Raw genomic sequence first — 17461 nt, forward strand, 5'->3', positions numbered from 1 at the left:
AGGGACTGTGGCCTTTGAGAAGACCAGGGTGATGGGCAGAGACAGGAGGAGTGCCCCACAACCAGGCTGACCCTACCTGGAGCTTCCGGGGCTGAGAACAGGTGATGGTCCATAGTCCCCCTGGGGCTCAGAAGCCCTTAGCCAGTCCCTCTGCAGACCAGGGATCCCTTTACTGGGAGACCACTCTGAGGCTCTCAAGAAGTGGCCATCCATTAAAATGATGTAATTCCCTTTCTTTGGTGCCTTGCTACCCTATCTGGAACAGTGCAGACAAAAAGTTGAATTTAAAGAATGACTTCTGTGTTTCAGAGTATGCTCCTATATGGTCCAGTTTGACTCGGTGGGTAGCGAAGTTGATAATGTTCCTGTTTAGTGGGTCGGTAAATCATGCCAGGTTTTGATGATTTGCTGGGGTCACATGTGAGGTCATGGGCAAGGCCAGAGGTTTAGCTGTACTGACCAAGTTTCCCACCCAAAGGAGGGAACACTTGGTCTGAAGGAAACATATGTTCCTGTTCTTTACTTACTGAAAAAGTTCATTGTGTTTAGGAACAAAGCCTCATTTGGTTATGCGTTTCCTGACTCACCTTAATGAAAACAGCCTGCAGGCTTCTGTGTTCAGCCAAGCCCCTTCCCTGCCCCACTCGGGATTGTGCAAGGCATGAGCCTCTACCGGGGAGTCCTCAGCTTCCCGGGAGAGGGACAGGGCGTGTCAGGGTGACCAGGCATCGGTGGTGAAGCTGTCTGAGAAGATGGGTATCGAACGTGGACGCTCTTTTTGTTTTGTTTGTACCAACCCTTCCCTTCCCCGGGGTGGGGGGGGATCACGGTGGCAGTTTCTCCTGTGACCTCCTGGCCACCTCTCTTCCTGCCACACAAACGTGACATTATTTCACCCTCTACCCGACAAGGAAGGTGACACTCACTTTCACTTCTGCACTCTCTTCTGGGCCTTTGTGACAGGTGGGAGCCCCATGACTCCTCCCGCTGAGACCCCGCGCTCCCTCCTGCTTGTGAGCTTGCAGGGATGGGGTCCTTCCGTTTAGCTAAGTCCTTCCTGCCCTTCTGTCCCAGAGAGGCTACTTTTCACATGGAAAATGCCATAGCATTTTGTAAGACTAACAGAAACATTTCACCACGGCAGCAAATTTGCAAAGCCGTCTGCATAAAACCAATACTCATTCTAAAGTCTTCCTCTTTTCTCCCCCTGCCTTGTGCCTGAAATATCCTGGGGATAGTTTTTTTGGTTTTATTTGGAGTGATTTTATAGTTGTAAATTGCTGGTCCAGAATTTCCAGTATTCACTTCTGCTGAGTGAAGAACTGCCTTTTTGATTTAATTATAGATGGCTTCCATTTTAGAAAGTTAAGGAGAACCTTCACCCCAAATTCCTGCCCTGCAGGAACTGGCAAGAGGGCCAGCTAGGCACGCAGAGGATCGGACTCCAGCTCTCCAGGGCCAGGGGCTGTGGACAGACAACCGGACGGGCTCTGGTCAAAGCCTCACCATGGCCTCAGGCGTGATAGGGCTCTGCCCAAACCACAAATCCTGTTAACATTTCCCTCCTGCATTTCTCTCTCTTGAAGAGAAGACTCGCAACAGGGTTTCCACCACTCCCCTGATGCCTGAAGGGCAGCTGGCTGTGCCTCAAAAGCCACAGCCCCGGGAGGCCCCTGACAGGTGGGTGGAGGGTGAGGAAGACAGGCGTCCACACTCAGACACTCATCAGGAGGTATTTGTTGGTATGTGGTCAGAGACACAATTTGGATCCGGTTATTTACGAGGACTAGATGTGAGTGTTGTCTTGTGACTCTGAGGAGGGATTTTTTAATAGGGAGAGAGTCTTGAGTTTGCTAGTTACTGTTGTTGTGGACTGAAAGTGTTCCCCAAAATCCTTTGATCTCTGGTTAGCCTGGCACTTGAAATCACTGGACAGACCTTCCTGTGGGAGGACTTTCTTCCTCTGTATCTGAGCCTCAGAAGGAGGTGGACTTCCAGGTGGACATCCTCTGCACCTGCCGGCACCCAGCCCCGCAGCGGAGAGCCCCTGAGGGAGGTGGAAGAGAGTGCATCACGGTTTGGCAGCAGGAGGACTCAGGAAGACTCTGATGCGTCAGGAACTGAGAAGAGTGGTGATTATCTGCATGTGAGGCCAGGTCTTCCTGGGGCCGGGGGTGGGGTGGGGAGTAGACGGGGCGGGAGCAACAGCAGGGGTGTCCCTCCAAGGGCCCAGGGGCCCAGCCGGCCGGGGCCTGGGACTCCAGTGTGTGCGGCTGTGTTGCCCGGTTGTGGCCTCAAGTCTGTGGCCTCTCAGTGTTCTTGGGCCAGGTTAAGGGGATGGGAATGTTCTGTAAGGGAGCCGCTCGGTGACTTCTGCCCCCAGCGGAAGCACTGAGGACATTTCCAGCTGGCAGGGCTGGGTCCCCGGAGAGCGCTTTAGGATGACACAGGCACCAGGCTCAGAAGGGCCGTAGGGTGGGGAAGGTGGCGTGTGACAGGTACTGTGCCCTTCTGGGCTGGATACTGAAAAATGAGGCATCTAAACAGTGAAAGCATCAGGAACAGGCTGTTGGACACATGCCTGTCACACATAGAGGGTGGACTATCACTGGTGCTCGGGGGTGGATGAGGGACGAGATGCCACATTGTTCAGTACACTTGCCCAGCCTCACCTGTTCTGAGATCTGAAGCAAACATTGAACCCTCTTGGGCTAGGGATGTGTGTTCTTCAAGAAGGTGTAGCCTTGTTTCAATAGTGAAGGTAGTACATTTGAGTTTCTTATGGACACATGAAGTTGAATTTTATTATGTATTTACTTAATGTTTTTTTGGAGTTGAGGTAGGTGCTTACTTACCAGTTCTTCCCCGATTCTTCATACTTCCCCAAGCCCCGGAAATGATTGAGGCAACATGATTTGTCACGTGCAGAAGCGACCTGTTGACAAGCGTCCCCTGAAGGCAGCACCAGGCTGACCCCATTCTACCCTTGGGCATCCAGGTTTGGGTAAAAGGGAAGGAGGGGTTTCAGGAGGACAAGCCACATGTCTAGGTGTCTAAAGGTGTAGGATCAGGATGGGGGTGGACAGGGTGGGACGGGTGGAAAGGCCAACCTGGCAGCTCTAGTAAGAAGAGGGTTACTGTGGACTAGATAGAGTGGACCCTTCAAAGTTAGGGGGGCATCTCGATAAAGCCTATAAAAGCAGGATGCCCTAAGTGTCCTACCCAGGCCAGGCCAGGCCGGGTAGCTGGCCTGCTACGTGGCCATGGAGAGGGGAGCCCCCCTCCCTGGGCTTGTCTCCCCAAGTGCAAACAAACAGGCTGGTTAGGATCCAAGCTTCCCTCCAGATCCGAAGTGCTGACCTTGAAGGGCTGACAGTAAGTCTACCCCTGCAAAAGGTGAGAAGCTGTCTTCCTCCCAAATCTTCCTTTTTACTTTTCTCGTCTCAGGAGCTAGGCTTCTCGGAGCTCCAGTCCCAGGAGTTCATCATATTTACTGTGTGAAATCTGTCAGACTCTGGCCTGAGAATGCTCACTGTCAGGCATCTGCCCTCCATCAGGAGAGCTGGGGTCACTTCCCTGGAGAAAATAAAACCACAGAAGGAGGTATCTATATGCTGGAAATAGGAAGGCAAACATTGAAGTCTTTGATATAAAATAGACTGAAATAAACCAACTAAAAACGATCCTATGGAAAGCAAAGATAAACCTCAGAATAGATATATTCCTCAAAGGTTTTGAGAGTATACTGATAAATAAGAACACCATGCCACAGACAGAAAATAATCAGGGAATTAAGAAAGGCTCCTGGAAATCAGAAACATGACTTACAAAATGAAAAAATTCAGTAGAAGTGTCGGGAGATAAAGTAAGGAAACAGCCCAGAAAGTACAACAAAATGACAAAACACTTAAAAGAACAATATCTAATTAGTAGGGATTATGGAAAAATAATGGAGAAAATGAAGGAGAAAAATATCAAAGAAATGTAAGAAAAATGTCCCAGAGTTAAAGGACACAAGTCTCCAGATTAACTGGGCTCTCTGTGTGAATGAAAAAAGCTCCAAGACCAAAAACCAAAGCAAAAACAAAACAAAACCAAACAAAACCTCAAACCTACGCAGAGATTTAACATCATTAAGTTTCCGAGCTCCAAGAGTCAAGAGAAGACCCTAACAAGTCCCAGGAAGTGGAAGGCAGACGGAAGTATCCAAGGAGGCGAGAATTGGGTTGGTAGCAGACTTCTCAGCCTCTTAGCAGCACAGAAGTCGCGGGGACCAGGCTTTGCTAGTTCTAGAAGGAATGGTTTCAACCTGGAACAAAGGTAAATCACTGATGAGATAAAATAGTAGTAGTTTTACATATTCATAACCTCAGGTAATGTTTTTTCTGATGTACTCTTTTTCAGAAAGCCACTTGAGGATATAAGCAAAGAAAACAAGGTAGAAAATCCAGGGGAAAGAAGACATGAAATATCCGGCCTGGAGACAGGCCTGATGGCACACCTGGGTCCGAGGGGCAGGCAGGGGCGCCCTGGGGAGGAGATCGGGGGAGGAGAAAAAGCTCCCCGGATTTATCGGACTGCTCAACATAGTGGAGCTTGCAGAGAGAACTATGAATACAGAAGCGTGGACAGAGTGAGAGAAAGAAAGGCAAAATGTCGAAGCCCCCAGCCGCGGACGCTAACCCTGATGCTACTCAGCTCTGTGACAACTCTGGTCATGTTCATTAAAGTCACGATTTAACGTCAGTAGGAGGTGTACCAAAGCCCAATCTTCTCACCCAAACAGAAAGCCAGTATCCACTATCGGTCAGTCAAGAAGTCCCATTCGAAGACCATCATCCAGAAACATGGTAGCTCCCAGGATCCCGGGTGAGGCTTGTCAGTGTCCGCTCCAGGGACCAGAAGAGAAGGGTCTTTCGTTGTGCGTGGTTCACAGCACTATTTGATATTTTTGATCATGTGTGTTTCGTATTGGTCGCCATAACTTGGATGTTATGATCCGTTGTTACTTTGTCTTCGGTTCGGCAAGCCTAGCAGCAGTGTCCGCTCACAGTCCTTGGCACCTAACTGAAGCCCGCGGTTCCCAGGCTCTGTGGCTGGCCTTTTCCCAAACTTGTGGCCCCACAGTGGGGAAATCTCAGCTGGCTCTGTGAGCCTGTGGCCTGGGTGCCGTGAACAGGCACCCCTGAGCCCCTGCGTGTCCCGGGAGGACTGTCATAGGGCTCCCACCGCAAAGCAGAGCCCTTCGACCCCAGCACCTGCTTTTCCTGTGAAGCTGCACTTGACCCCCACACCGACTCAGGCCGCAGCACTCTTGCTGTCTGCTACATCCATTGTCTTGCTCACAGGGAGATGGCCAAGCAAGCCGCCTCGTTCAGCTCCTAGCTGTGTCACTTGCTGACTGGACACTCTTGGGCGAGTTGCCTGCCCTCTCTGAGCTTTGGTTTCTTTGCTGTAAAATGGGGTAGTAACAGCACCTACAGCACAGGCCACGGGATGGTGAGTGTCCTTCCTGGTGCATAGATGCCCTCAGTGAGTGTTATTGTTGATGTTGTGGTTTTTGTGGGACCCTGTGAATGGTAGACGGTGTGCACGGGGCTCCCATCCCCGAGGAGCCTGCAGGCCCTGGGGTCTCACACTGTACAGGAGCAGGGAGGGAACAATCCAGATAGAGGCCGTCCGTGTGCAAGGCTCTGTTGGAGTACTGAGTAACAGAGAGGGCCGTGGGCGGGGGAGCTGGGGATGCACAGGCTTTGTCTGTGGAAGCCCTGTGTCCACCGGGAGGAGGGCAGCGAGGGCGTGCCCCTGGTTCTATTTACAAACAGAGCTTGCTGCTTCCCCGGCCTTGCTTGTGCTCTGGGTCTCTGCTTCCACTCTAAGGTCTTCTAGGGGCTGTGTTGAGATCCTAGCAGCAGCTTACCCTCTTCTTCCCACAACAAACTTTCATTGTGTTTTGGGGTGGAAAATTGTTTCATGCCATTCTATATTTTTCTTCACACTCTGATTTATGGCACAAGCTCAAAGCTTTGGATCATCTATGCTCTTCACTTTGTGCAGCTCAAGAAAGCTGTTGTTTCTTAGGAAGCTCTTGTAATAGAAATCTTGGGTTTCAAGACCAAAAGTCGAGAGAAGATTTGAAAAACTGATTGAGAAACCTAGTTGACTTTGGTTCTCAGCTTTATGCGAGCTCCCCACCCTCCAACCCTTGGCTAGCAAATCCCATGACTCATTTGGTTGCTGTGGGAAAACAAGAAATTTTCAAGGAAAAATAAGTTCTCTTGGTCATTTTGTCATCCCCCCCATAGTGCACCTTTGCACTTGGTAAAGAACGTTTGCTTTCTCCTAGGTACTTCCTCATCCAAGAATATGAGAACATGTCTCTGTTCTGAATCTCCCCAGTCCTGGAATATTCCACCAGACACCCAGGTTATGGCTTTTGGAGGTAAGCCTTGTTTCTGGGTGAAGTTCAAGCTCTCCTCCAGTGGTGAGCGGCCTATGGCCTAGCCTGCAGAAGGCAGGGGCATTTTAGAAGGCAGTGTTCTCATACTGAGTGCATGAGAAACACTTGGGTAGATTCCTAACGATGCAGACTCCCATCTGTGTCCCTCCATTGTGATATAGTCAGTCTAGGCTAGGTCGCAGGAACCCACAGTGTTCTCAGATCCTGCAGGTGAGTCTTATCTTTGACAGACACTAACGTATCTGGGGGTGACTGGCCAACCCCAACAGAGCTCGTCTCTTATGGAGTTTGCAGACAGCAGGGTCCCAGAAGCTGAGACGTAGAGCTAGATACAGATGAAGCCAACAGTGGGGATGAGGTGGGACAGCCTGTCAGGCTGCAGAGCGGACGCATGAAGAGCAGGAAGGGAAGCAGAGCTGATGAGGTCACAGTGTGGGAGTTCTAGAGCTACCTGTTGGTCGCCGCAGCTTCTGTGGGGCTCCTGAGACCTCCTCAATGGCGGATGGCCCATGAGCCATGTTTGAGCTGTCACACCTGGCCGGTGGCTGTCGAGGTTGCTTCTGCCCTTAATCTCCTTGTCCTTTCAATAAACCTCTTAATTAGACCCTGAGCAGTTGTTTATTCCTTGCCACTAAGGTAGCTCCTAACTCAGAAGTGGACTGAATCTTCTCCATCAGATCCATTGTATTGGTTATGAATGCTTTGGCTCCAAGTAACAGAATATAACAACTAGAATCCTTCCAGTTTACTCACCCAGGGAGGTGTATTTATTCACATGGAAAGAAGTCCAGGAGAAGGTGACTGCAGGCCCTGGCTCTGTGATTCGATGATACAGGGGCCGAATCCCCTTAAGGTTTTCATGACTTCCCCCATAGGATCACAAGTGACTGCCCCAGTGCCCACGTCTTTGGCAGGAAGAGGGGGTCAGCCTGGTTCAGCATCTCCCATTAGCAGATGTGAAGTCAAGGAAGTTATTCTCAGTGGTGTGGGTAGGCCCCCTCTAATCAGTAGAAAGACCTTAAAGCAAACACTGAGGCTTCCTTAAGGATCTTCCTCAGGATGATAGCACGGATATCTTGCTTTAGTATCCGGTCTGCTGGCCCAGCCTGTGGATTTTGGACTTGTTGGTCCCCATAATTGCATAAGCTGATTCCTTGAAAGACTCCCTCTGCCAACATAGATGGTAAACACAGCAGGTAAGTAAATGGATAGGGTTCTATCTACTGGTTGATTTGTGTTCTGCAGCTATGATCAGAGGATTCACACATTTCTGACTGTTTTGCCATGATTTAAATGGCCCAAAGCCAGACCTCCCATGGTGATCCTTCTGGAAATCCCAAGACTCAGCTTCAGGCTAAGCCGCCTCCAAGCCTCCAGCCCCACCCTCATTTGCTCAAGTGGCCATGGGTCAAGCAAAATGACACACACCAAGTGCTGTAGAAACAGCTACTGTTCCTCGGAAGCAAGACAGGCCCCCCTTTCTGATAAAGTGCCCTCTTTGAACCCAGAGAAGTCAGATCTGTGGGAGAAAGAGCTGAGCTTTTGACGTCAATGTTATGAAATGAGCTGTTCCAGAAAGTGTTCTGTAAAGCCTGTGTTGAGTGATCTCATAACAATTGACGCAGGCCAAAACCCACTTTAGCAAATTATCTTATAATTACTTAATTCTGTGTGATCAAAAAATGATTTATAATCCTTAGAAGAGGGCACACTAATCCCAAAACCAACACCACAAAATCCTAGGAAAAGTACTCAAATAATACTTGAACAGAATAGAAATCATCTACTTCTAGGGCCAAGCTTTCCTGAGATAAGAAGCAGATGGTTTTGAATGGAGAGGCGATAGATTGGGGTGGGTTGGGCAGACCCCGTCCCCCAGATCGGGAGCAACAGAGTAACTTAACCCCTTTCCTTTGGACTTTGTATGGTTCCCAGAAGGTCCGCTCACATCGGCATTGAGACGTCCTCTTGGGGAAAGTCTGCTTCTCCCAGGGGAGAGGTGAACAGGGAGGGAGAAGCTCGCAGGTGATTCTAATGGACCAGTGTGCAAGGCACCCTTCCAACTGAGGTGCCCAACCCTGGATGCACACTGAAATCCCTGGGGAACTTCTACGAATTCTGAACCTCAGCCCAACTGTCCGGACCAGTGGAGCATGCTAACTGCCACAGGCCACTGCCTCTTGTCTCTCTGTTGGCCCTACTCAGTAGGTGGGAGGGGAACTGTGCTCTGCTGTGAGTCCTCAGGCTGGTGGACAAGCCTCTCTGTGTCTCGATCTCCGTGGGGAGTAAGGGGTTAACTCAATGGTCCCTTAGGACCCTCCGTGGTAGAATCAATGTAAATTCCTTTCTACTCCTGGAAGTTGGTTTTCTTGCTATTACATCCCTGATGATGTTGTTGTGGATGTATCAAAATTTATAGTGATAAGTTGATAAATGGTTTTTGGCCTGAGAACATAATAATTAAAAATGAAAAGTAAATTAGGGAAAGATTTACTTTTAGATAATGGAATCTGAGCAGTGTTTCTCAACCTGTCCTCTGAAATTTTCATTAAAATTCTGCTTAGAAAGTCATGTCTCTATCAGTAGGTGGAGTTTAACCCTGATTGGGCTAACCAGTCTGGAGTCTTGGCCGTCATGCCATTTCGTCCTTGTGTAGGATCATATGGCTCTCTTGTTCTGGAAACTGTCTTGGGTTTTATTTGCCACAGAAATCTTCCTAACTCTCCTGCCAAATACAGTGTCTGCCAGCCTGTCAAATTTTGAAGGCTCAGTAAAATGAGCCAGGGCAGAGCCTGTCAGGCATTGCTGGGGCTCAGTGTTTGAAGGGGCCGGAAGTTACCATTTATTCACAGACTCCACTGGAGCATGGATTCTTACCCTTGTTTCCACGAATGGGCTTCAGAGGCTCCATGGTCTCTTAAGCTGTGCCCTCAGGGCCCCACCTACGTGTCCATTTTTCTGGGGATATGCCATGTATAAGTTATGCCTTCCTTGTCTTCATCAGGGATTTCTGTTTCTTACAATGGCAGGTACTGCTGGAAATGTCCTTGCCCATGACCTCAGAAAGGGGACCTGGATCAGAAGAATGCTGACCCTTTCTGAGTTGGGGCAAGGGTGAGTGGGAACATGGGGCAAAGGGAGGTACAAATGCGTAAGGAAAACACAAGGAAACTTCAGAAGAATCATCTCTCTTCTTCCTCAGGACTTACACATTTTCTTTTTTCTCCAAACTTAGGGAAAAATCTTTTCCACCCAAATCTTCAAATGTTTCTTTTGCTTCAAATATTTAAATGTGTAACTAGTTCAACAAATATTAATGGAGTGTCTCCTGTGTGTCAGGAACTCTTATAAATGCCAGAGTAAAGAACAAAGTCCCTGCTTTCATGGAACTCCTGTTTGGGTGGGTTTACCAACAAAACACAATTATTTTATGAGTAAACCAAGTAATGAATAAGAGTCATTTTTTTAAATGAAGATGACAGACTTTCTCCGTCTTCTTTCCTTGTTTGCTTTCTTTTTCATTCCCTTTTTCCTCCTTTTAGAAATTGGTTTTAAACCTATAAACTGAACTCTGGGAGAGAACCCTCCTTCAAATCTATGAAGAAAGCTTGAAAAAGCATTCTTTAGCTCTATTTCTTCACCAAAGCTGAGGCGTTTTTGAGTCTTCTTGAAGTTCCATGACTTTGGTGGCTGGGCTCCAGTCCTGGGAGGGGATCACGCTGTCCTGGGAAAGGAACAGGCAGGGGGAGAAGGCCCTGGGGACTGGGCGGTGTTGGTGGTGCCCCAGCCACTCAGGAGCCACATTTCCTTCTGGAATGATCTGGAGGGAACCGCATCCTCAAGATCTGCTCCTCGTTTGGTTGTGAGGGGTCTTTGAGGAGAACACACACCAAAGCAGACAAACCCGGCGGTAGAGATGCCCCAGCAGGGCTACGTTTCCCTGGGAACAGCTTAAGCCTTGATTTACAGACCGGTGGAGACCGCCACCTTTCCCCGGGAGGCCAGAATGGGCGCCCGGTCCCCAGCACTGACGGTGCCCTCAAGGTCAGGTCTCGGCTCATGGTACCATTGTGGAGTCTGGAGGGGTTCAGAGCGGTGGCGCCCCGGGCCTGCGTGGGGACCGAACACGTCCGTCCGTCCGCTCTCACCGTCTTCACGCGCCGGGGGTGGGGGGTGGGGTGGTAAGCGGTGACCTGTCGCGAAGCAGAGCCGCTCTTGTACACAGCTGCTCGCAGCAGAGCCGCCAGCCTCCAGCACGTTCTCGCTCTTCTCCCGTGCTGTTCTCCGCTTTCTGGGAAGAGGCACACAAGCCCAAACCATCCTCTCTCATGCTCCAAAGGCATGTCGGAGAAGCTAGAATTTAAATTTTTTTCAACCAAGATGAATAATCATTAGATGCTTGGGGTGCTGGGTGGCTCAGTCGGTTAAGCCTCCAGCTGCTGATTTCGGCTCAGGTCATGATCTCGGGGCGCTGGGATTGAGCCCTGCGTCAGGCTCTGTGCTCAGAGTGGAGTTGGCTTGGGATTCTCTCTCCCTCTCCCTCTGCCCCTCCCTGCCTCCCTCTCTTAAAAAAAAAAAATCATTAGATGCTTAAATAGAGAAATAAAGCACCAATTAATTAAGTCTCTGCTCAAAACTGTTTTCCCAGCCTTTCCCAACAATGAGAAACTGGCCACACTCCCATAGTGTCAGTTAAGTAGGTCAGGCCTGCATAAAACCAACCCAAGCTTGGTACTGCTGCTGTCCCTCCCCGAGTTGCTGTCCTCAGCCCTCCTAACCACCAGGCTCAGATTAGCTTTACAAGGAATGCGAGGGAGCCCCAGGGAAAAATGGAGAGGCCCATAGGCCCGATGGACAGAAGGGGACTGTGCTCAGACGTCCCCTCTGTGAAGCCTTTTGCGTGCCGGAGCTGGGGAGGACGGGGGAGTTGACCTCACTGAAACCCCCCAGTCTGTGCCCCCAGGAAAAAGGCCCTCAGGCACCCACAGTGGGAAACTTCCTCAGAGGCTCAGGGGCCAGCCCTGCTTCAGCCAGCGTGTGTCCATGCTCCCTGGTGCTCAGGACGGCCCAACTCCAGGGGCCCCTTCACATCCAGGAGCTGGGTGGGCCCATGACTGAGAGGTGTCATCCAGGCAGGCGCACAAAAACAGTGACAAATGTCTCTTTCCTCAAAGGACCAACCCCTTCCAAGTCATAAGGCCCTAACAAATACCCTTGTGCTTTCTGTACACCCCTGTCTCTCACATCCCGAATTCCCAGAGCCTCTCCACCCTGCCTGCTGCTCGTATACCCTGACCCTGCTGTTTGTGCTCCCCGTTCTCCCTGTAGGACCCCTACTCGGTATTTGCTTCATTTCTCCTCTGCTGGACATTGTCTTCCTCTACTGCCCACTGAAGCGTTGGATTGGCCTGGGTTCCCTCTGGGCTGGGCTTGTGGGGAGGGTGGGAGGGGCCGCAGCGGCCCACATAGTGACCTTTACCTGCTCACAAATGGGTTCTCTGCAGTCAAGCGGCTGGGCCATTAGAAAGTTGCTTCTAAGCGAGGAATGAGCAGGTGAGCTGATCCATCACTTTAGATACCCCCCTGCTCCACCCACCATCCTCCCTGCTCCACCCACCATCCTCCCTGCTCCACCCACCATCCCCCCTGCTCCACCCACCATCCTCCCTGCTCCACCCACCATCCTCCCTGCTCCACCCAGCATCCCCCCTGCTCCACCCACCATCCCCCTGGTCATCCTCCCTGTATTACTTCTCATTGTATTTGCCTGTGTACTTTGCCAATATATAAATATGGAGACGTTTTAGTGTCATTTATTTTAGGTGTAACTTTTAAAAGTAGGACATGGTTGGAGTTTGGTGGTAGGTACAATCTGAGATTTATCTTCCAACAGTGAAATCACCCTGAATTATATCTGACTTAAACATTGTTCCAGCATTTTAATCAAGGCTTGGACACTGCTTTCTTCTTTTGGTGTATGAGTTGTATTTTCTTTCTTTAATTTCTGTCTTAGAAACAATATTTACTATATTCAGTGTTAACTAGTGAATACTTTTAGTTTTTAAAGGCATGATTTAGCCTATATTTCCCTAAATAGTAGTCAATAGTGAAATGCATCTCCGTTGAATATGTGATTTTAGAATGTTCTTTCTCATCTTCATGCATGTGTTCTCCATCTTTATACCTACTGCTCAGCATTTATAGTAATATCTACTCTTTAAATTATTATTGCTATTTTATAGAATTTTATGTGATACAATTCAATATTGAGGATTTTCTTACATTTGCATTTAACTTTAAAAGCACAGTGTGGTTATTTAGATCATCTCTATTTCACCTTATTTATCACTGACAGTTTTTTTTTTAACACCGTCACTTTCTCATTCTTGAAATTTTCCATTTTCTTCCTTTGTCCAACAGTTGGTATACGTCTTCATATATACAACTGATGAATCAGTGAACACTACATCACAAACTAATGATGTACTATATGTTGGCTAATTGAAAATAATAAAAAAAAAAAGAAAAAAAGAGTTCCTGGGTGACATCTGAGTTTATATTTTCTGAATATTCATCTTGTCCAGTTCACATATGAAAAGTCTTTGGCTAGGTATAAATCTGACATATAGTTTTGCAAAGAAATACTTCAGGTTCCAAAAAAAAAAAAGAAAAAAAGAAATACCTCAGGCCGGGTAGGTGGTGCTGTCTTCTAGAGGAGCTAAGATTTGTAGCAACATTACTCCATTGCAAATGGCAAGAACATCACTTCTGGGCAGTGTGTACATGATAAGGAATTGCCTGTAAGCCAGACTTTTAGAAGTTTTATTTCCATTGTGTTCATTGTATTTTTTCCTTGTCATCACAGTATCGCTGCTGGGGGACCTCCATCTGCCTGCTGGACACATTCTCATGCCCCTGATTTGTAGAGCGAGTGTGGACTGCACCTGCTACAGTCTGCTCTGATTTGCCTCTTACCAGCCATCTCCCCTGACTGGAATGCAGGTGCTTTATTCTGTCCACGTCTGAGCTCCCAGTGCCCTAGGAACCTGCCTGGTAAGTAGAAGGCACTTTACACATGTTGGCTGAAAGCAAAGAAGTATGAATTTCTGAACATGATTGCCTCCAAGAGTAGCCACCTTAATATCTTGTGTATTTCTTTTTAGTATTTTTAATGTGTTTTTATATGAATGAAGGATTCTATATACAATTTAAGTGCTTTTTTTTTTCTCCACTTAACTTCCTAAGCATTATTTTTTATCATTAAAAGTTTGCAAACATCCTTGGTCACATGATACCCCAGGAAATGGGCACCCTGGGATCTAGCCATTCCTCCCAGTTCCAGCCTGTTCTCCCAGTTCTTGCCATGTGTGCATCTTTGTACATAAATATTTGTTTAAAACCAGGTTTATTTGCTTAGGATAAGAAGTGAAACTATTTGGTTGAAGTTCACAAACATTTTTGAAGTTATTGCTGTATTTACTGAAATGCTTTCTTGAAATTTTGGACCAGTTTGGTCCTATCAGTAACATTCTAGGTGGGATATTATTTATTTGTCTTTACAAATTTTTGTATTGGGAAATAAAAATGCATCACTTTATTTTCTTGTGACATTGAACAATTTTCACATATTTATTAGGTATTTTCATTTATACTTTGTGGCTTGGCTTTTTAAGTAATCTGCCCACTTATTCATGGAGTCTTGGCAGCTTCCTTATTGACTGAACCTTAGGAATATTTACTCCTTTTCATAGTTCTTGCAAATATTTTTCTATATTATTATTTGTCTTTTAATTTAGTGTATTGGTTTTTTTGATATGCACAACTTTAAAATGTGGTGTAAGTAAGAACTTTTGTGTGGTAAAGTGCAGCAATTTTCTTTGAGATTAGGAAGAACTTTCTCAACCAATGATAGAGAAATTCACCTACATATTCTTTTAGTATTTTTTGGTTTTGATTTTTAGCATATTAACTCCTTCATCCATCTGGGATTCATATTTATCTACAATGTGAAACACTAGCACATGTTTATTTTTTCTTTTTTGGTTTTAAAAGTGAACTTTGATTTTGTTTTCCTGAAAAGGAACCTCAAGAAGACCCTGGTGATGCAAAGCATCGTCAGCACCTGGCCGGTGAGGAGCCACGTGAAGGCCCATGGCCTCGGCAGCACCCTTTCCCTTCACACATGTGTGGCTCTGACTTGCACTCCCTGGGGGGCTGGTGGGGCCTGGAGTTGCAATTTATGGTAACATGCAGGAGCAGAGCTGAGTGCCCAGGTGAGGAGGACGTGTACAGGGACCCGGAAGCATATTCCGCCCAGCACAAGGGCACCTGAGGCTCTGTGGTCCAGGAGGCGTTTCTGACTCCAGAACAGCAAGCACCCGTTCTCAGCAATGGGGTAGCTGGATTGCTGGAGGGAAACCTTATGGTCAGACAGCGTGGCTGGGAAATATGTGCTTTATTTGACATTGGCGCCGACCCAGATCCGTCTGCCATTTGAGAACAGAATGATCTTAACGGAAAGATCCCATCAAAACAAACCTAGAAACTTTTTCTCTGAGGACAAACTCTGAAATTTCTGGATTATTTTTCATTCCATACTGGTTGCTATACCAACAAGTATCTTGTGCTAAGGCAGATAGAAGGAGCCAAAGAGACCTGTTTGAAAAAATGAGTTACTTTATTTTAGATTATGTTTTCTTCCTTCATAGAATTAAATATTTTCAAATGTGTTTCCAAGAAAATAAGCCCAAGGCTTATGTAGTCTTGGCCTAATCAAGCGTGAGCTGCCCACCAATAGCCAGACTGGTTAAAGACCTCTGGTGCCTTTCCCTGATGTAACCATCCTTATGGGACATTTTAATGAAAATCTTGAATCCCTCAGAGCCCCATTATTCCTCTTTATGGGCATATGTGAACATTAATAAATCTGCGGTCACCATTCCTGAGCAACGCATGCCAGAGGTCACCATGACCTTTCTCTGCAGCTTGTTTGCTTGGTTGCCTTGAGGAAGGATGGGTAATTGCAAAGATCCCCCTGGTGCTTTGTGCAGGGGCCCTGATGGCCTCTCCTGCAGTCTGATCTCCCTAAGAGGACGTCTGTCCTTTCATCAGGCAAAGCTGCCCAGCCCGTAAGGTTACAGGTGCTGAGGGCACGTCCCACAGCCCCGGGGGCACCTGGGCGACTTGCCTTCCTGCACAGGTGCCTTCTCCGTTCACCACCATGTGCAGAACAAGCAGGATCTATGTGTACCATGACTTGAAACATTTGTGAAGAACTGGTTCAAAATTTACTGAGATCTATATTCCCTGGAAAGATCTAATGGGGATAGTGTTTAGGAAGCCTATCACTAAGTAAAGGTTTTCTACCTCTGAGCAGAGGAAAGTGTCCATGCACATTGCACTTCTTTGGGAATAAAGAGCTGTCTGGGCAGTAAATGCCTCTCAGATTACACAGGGTGGTTACTTGTTCCTGCTTCTTACTTACAGGTGACTCTTTCCCATAATTCTGATCTTGTTCAAGATCCCTCAGCCTGTATGTGGCTGACTCAGTGTACTTTTCGAAAGATGGATTGGCACGTGGCACCCATGTTCCTCGAGGTACCCTTGCCCAGCATGGGCCTCCCATGTCAAAACCTTCATTCAGTAGTCTAAATCACAACTTACTTAACCATCCTTAAATGATCTAATATTTTATTTTCAATTCTCTGACATTGATATTATAAATAACATTGTAATGACCATTTTTGCACATGAATTATTGTGCACAACTCGGTATATTTAATTAGGGAAAACCCCTATAGATAAACTTACTAACTGGAATGAACATTTTAAAGTCATATCAGGTTTAATGTTTATAATAAAAAGGAAATAAATACAGGATAATAATATGCTGTATGGTATAATAGTTATATTGCCTTATGGTAATACTATGATATATAATAAAACCACCAAATATAAAGTTTATAATATCGTACTACATAGTATAACTCTAACCTCACATCATCACTGAATAATGCCATTCTTATAGGCAATTAAGGTATCCAGTTTTTTATTTTACTTATGGGGATGTATAACATTTTCCTTATTCTTTTTGTTTTTACAAATTTTTGTTCTTTGATTATCTTTGTTTTTTCTGTTAGTCAATTTCTCAGTGTTGGTATTTTTCTTTTGCGTATAAGCTCCTCATGGGGAGATTGACCTTCCTTCAATTAAGAAATGAGGAACTGTTAACCCTCAGTTAGCTTTTACTAAGTATCAGGCCTGATTCTAGGGCTTTCCACAGTTAACAAGCCCATCTTCTCAGAAGTCTTGAGCTGGTCACAGATCCAGCATTTGGGAAGGGGTTTGGGGCTCACACCTGGGCACTCTGGACCCAGGCTGTGCCACTCATAGGGCACACGTGTAGGGTCTCGTCGTCCCTTGTGGGAACTGCTGGAACATCTGGCAATCGTGTCTGCTGGAAAGTGCTCACTAAACCCCTCTCTGATCAGCTGCCCCTGGAGGGGGCTGGGTGTTGGGGAGGGCCGAGAGTCAGGGAGGCTGTAGGAGCTCTTCTGACAGCAGGGGGAGTGAATAGGCTCTGGGAACCTGTTAGATTCCCATTCATTTGAAGGACAAGCTGTGCTTGGAGCCCACCTGAGAAAACCCCAGAACTGTTTCCTTTCTGCCTCTGGGTGACTGCTGTTCTCTGGAGGGCGCATCCTGCAGGGTTCATTTAGCTGAAACAGACTCTGCCTGAGGGCCTTTCTGGAAGGGTATGGAAAGACGGAGGGTGCTGCAGGATAGGTTTGGCCAACCCCACAAGAGGATGCCCCTCTGCTTTGTCTTTGGGTGGAGCACCAACAGCTCCCGATGCTGAGGCCATGAATCAGAATAGGGGCTGGGGTGGCAAGCACCAACTGGACCCTGCCTCGCCCCGTCCAAAGTGGAAGCAGAGGGGACTGGGGCTTGGATGAACTCTCAGGAACTTTATTCAGATGAACAAAGAGTCAAAAGCTTCAT

At 47.3% G+C, this 17461-nt stretch overlaps 1 long non-coding RNA gene across 3 annotated transcripts; it reads left to right on the forward strand.

Moving 5' to 3' along the window:
• The first annotated feature begins 2172 nt into the window (after positions 1-2172).
• Positions 2173-16433, forward strand: LOC112813887 (uncharacterized). 3 transcript variants are annotated; one of them, XR_003205612.2, is made up of 5 exons: positions 2173-4320; positions 4405-5499; positions 6347-9574; positions 13326-13513; positions 14541-16433. It is a non-coding gene; the product is annotated as an uncharacterized lncRNA (long non-coding RNA). The 3 variants fall into 3 exon arrangements; XR_003205613.2 differs by having other exon boundaries at positions 2174-4320; positions 6347-6442; positions 7546-9574; positions 13326-16433; XR_003205611.2 differs by having other exon boundaries at positions 13326-16433.
• Positions 16434-17461: the final 1028 nt, after the last annotated feature.

Source organism: Callorhinus ursinus, unplaced genomic scaffold, assembly GCF_003265705.2.
Source record: "Callorhinus ursinus isolate GAN/ISIS: 27379988/994484 unplaced genomic scaffold, GSC_fseal_2.0 scaffold99, whole genome shotgun sequence".
NCBI classification, from domain to species: domain Eukaryota; kingdom Metazoa; phylum Chordata; class Mammalia; order Carnivora; family Otariidae; genus Callorhinus; species Callorhinus ursinus.